This window comes from Castanea sativa, chromosome 3 (genome assembly GCF_040712315.1).
Source record: "Castanea sativa cultivar Marrone di Chiusa Pesio chromosome 3, ASM4071231v1".
Lineage (NCBI taxonomy): Eukaryota > Viridiplantae > Streptophyta > Magnoliopsida > Fagales > Fagaceae > Castanea > Castanea sativa.
The window spans coordinates 5,411,145-5,414,824 of NC_134015.1; the positions used below are offsets into that span (position 1 = coordinate 5,411,145).

The 3,680-nt window shown below is 36.1% G+C and overlaps 1 long non-coding RNA gene across 1 annotated transcript; it reads right to left on the reverse strand.

Moving 5' to 3' along the window:
* Positions 1 to 2,069: 2,069 nt before the first annotated feature.
* Positions 2,070 to 2,942, reverse strand: LOC142627563 (uncharacterized). The gene is made up of 3 exons (XR_012842879.1): positions 2,833 to 2,942; positions 2,645 to 2,745; positions 2,070 to 2,536 (listed from the first exon to the last, which is right to left on the reverse strand). It is a non-coding gene; the product is annotated as an uncharacterized LOC142627563 (long non-coding RNA).
* Between the last annotated feature and the right edge of the window lie 738 nt (positions 2,943 to 3,680).

Below are 3,680 nucleotides of genomic sequence, written 5' to 3' on the forward strand. Positions count from 1 at the left end.
CCTGAACAGAGACCATAATAAAGTTGCACATGAGCTTGCTCACTTTGCCCGTAGAAATGAAAACACCTTTATTTGGAAAGGGATTACACCCCCAGTTGTGTCATCTTTAATCCAATCTGATCTGCTGTGATGGTCCCAGCTGCTTGCTGGCTCCCTTCTGATGTACTCCTTTCTATTTGGTTTAATGCCATAAGTTCCATTTCAAAAAAAAAAAAAAAAGCAGGAGATCTTCACTGGAGTAGATACACAGTGTTTGACCACTGCGATCAAAGGAAAATGGAAAGTATTCTTTACCTCACACCCATAATAGGTTCAGCTGGTATCTACATCAAGCAATTCACCTATCTGGACTTCATTAGTGAGAGGACTTGTCAGCCTTTAACTGCTTGCCAACTGAAAATTTTATAATCCTCATGGATCTACAGTAATCCATATAGCATCCTGGTTGGAAATGAATCAAATTATGAGTACGTAGAATTCATGACAACATCATATTCTGCCTTTCAGAATTCCTCCAAAGCAAAGTTAAAATGAGAAAATACTTTTGTATACTTTCGACCAAATTGTTATATGCCATTCAGTTACAAGAATGATACAAATCATGAAAAATATTTATTCAAGAGTCCAATTAACATGTGTCCTTAGGACATTTATTAATGAACCATTAAAGGAAAGTTTTAATATCACTTTCATGAAAAATATAAAAAAAGCTATTAAAAAAATTCAGTTACTTTAAAGACCTTTTAGCCAAAAAAAAATTTTCAGATCTTTCAATAAGGCCATCTGACATTCTAAAAGATCATTGTGGTCACGTGCCAGGACTACGTTTCTTTACAACAACGTAACAAGAGATATCCCAACACACAAAGCATAAAACCGTTATGGCTACATGCTATAAAATTGCAGTTTAATCCGCAGCCAAGCAACAAAAATTACCTGGATTGTTACAGCATCTCTGCAGGGTTGGAATTCTGCAACTAAGCACCATGAGTACAGAATTTCAATAGCAAAGGAAACAGCTGCTGCTATTGACCAGTAAAGGAAGCTCAACTGCACACCACCGCCACCAATTAATTTATGGAACATATTTTCAGTTGGTGCTGAGAGTCCTTGGTGTCTTTTCCAGAAACACATAAAAAGCATATTGCCATCTTCTTAATCCATACACTTCAAGTCACATATTGGAGACAGACCAAAGATTTGCTTCTGTTTCTGTAGCTCGTTTCTAATTCATCCTTTTGAACAATCCCTTCTCAAATCCTACAAGAGGCAAAACAACAGAAATTAATCACTTCTGATAGCTAAATATACTTTTCAAAATAATTTTTTTGCTTCTTTAGTGCATAAGAATCTTCCCATGCCCAATGATCTCTCTCTCTCTCTCTCTCTCTCTCACATAAGTTCACTATAATGGGAAATTACCAAATGATTGGAATCGCCTCGCCATGGCACGCAGGAAGATGCTAAGGCAAGATCCGTAGCTTATTGAGAAAAATAAAGAAATATCTGACTAAAGGATGATGGAAATGAACCAACCAGTACTACGGTCAAATCCATCCCAATGTCTTCCCGGTCTTATACCATATCTATTTGGAGCAGCATCTAATCTTCATTTTAACCAGCTGTGATCAGGAATGTCCTGAGGAACAACAAACCCTGATTCCTTCATTTTCTCATTATCCCCTAGATTTGGGAGAACTAGTTCAGGGCGCTTTTTCTGCACTATGTCAAAGAGATATGTCAAATTAGTATTAAATTCTTTGATTTCAACGACTAAAAATAAGCAAGTCAATTACTTGCCTTAACCAAATGTGCCATGGGGTCACCATCTCTTATTCTCTACCTCAGCATTTTGTCATGTTCAGGATCATCTCTGCAAACAGAGAACACAGATGTTATTTATTTTTATGTTTTGATAAGTAGAGAACGCAGATGTTATTTATTACAAGACACTAGGTGTACACATAGTAAGACCAGAAAATTAAGGTATTATGCTGTCTCTGCCAAACAGAAGATGGGTAGCTCTGTAGTGAAGCACAGTTAACGTATTTGTTGCTTGGTGGCTGTAAAGGAAGTAAAATCTTAATGACAACAAGGAATAGCTTTGTTGCTACTATTATGGACACTACTAGTACTAATACATACAATCTAAAAGGTCTACCCAAAGAGGACTGTATGTCTTTGTTTGTGAAATTGGCATTTAAGGTAAGACATGAAAATCAATATCCAAATCTCTTAAAAATTGGAAGAGAATTTGTCGAGAAATGTAAAGGAGTTCCATTGGCAGTGAGTACTTTAGCTGACCTACTTTATTCAAAAGTTGATGAACATGACTGGATATCTATTAGAGACAACAAGATATGACATTTAAAACAAAAGGAAGGTGACATCTTACCCGCGTTGAAGCTCAGTTACAACCAATTTCCATTTCACTTGAAGCAATGTTTTGCATATTGTTCTGTTTTCCCAAAGGATTTTCAATTCGATAATGATTTGTTGATTCGATTTTGGTTGGCACATCGAATTCTTCAATCCCCTGCCAACAAAAGTCAAGAGTTGGAAGATGTTAATAACTTGGGTATCAAGAGCTGTTGTCGAGATCGTTCTTTCAAGATGTTGAACAAAAAGATATCTCGCATTATACCTATAAAATGCATGATCTTGTCCATAAGCTTGACTCTCAATTGCCAAGGTGAGTGTTCGGTCGTGATCGAGAAGTCTACCCTTGCTGCAGAAGTTTGTCATCTGTCAATTTTGGAGAATGGGCAAGAAATTACAACAACAATTAGAGCAGTTGAGAAAAGTTCAAAACAGAGCAACCCACGTCCTTACTTGAAGCATGCATCTCAAGATTTAAGTACTTGCGGATGCTTGATTTGAGAAATTCATCCTTTGAGGTGTTGCCAAATTCTATTGGAACTTTGAAACATTTGAGATATCTCGACCTGTACAAAAATCGCAAAATCAAGCAACTTCCAGATTCTATTTGCATGCTGCACAGTTTGCAAACTTTACAGCTTAGAGGTTGCAGCAATCTTTCTTGAACAGTTACCCAAATGTATAAGGGACATAATCAGCCTCAGGTTTTTGTCGGAGAAGGCAGTATCAAACACCTAACTGCCCTAATGAACCTGATAATTACGGATTGTGAAGAGCTTAGTTTGACAGATAACGAAGAGAATCAAGATCTACAACAGTTCTAATTATAGTCTCCAGGCCAAACCAAAAGGCACTAGACTAGGTTGGAATATGGCATACTTTGGCTTTCCCCATGAGAATATACTATGAAATAATCTTTGACACAACAAGGTAAGAATAATCATAAAACTATGCTCTTATCAAAAAAAAAAAATCATAAAACATATAAGGAACCCAAACTAATATCTTCATCATTCCACTCTAATTTTATTTCCATAACAAAAACTCTATTTGGCATGTTTGTTTTCACAAGATGACATATAAAGTAGGGAAAAACCCCTTCAGTTGAGACACAAGTTGAACTAGCTTGGAGATCATTTTGGAATTTAATAGAGTATTACCCCATATTTGTTTCAATTATCATTTTCGAATTTTTGAACCATGGTCTGTTTCAATAACTAATAAGTGGCCTCTATCACCACAATCAAACCATTCATTAATTAAAACTGAAATTAATCAAGTGGCCAACACCAATAATGCAT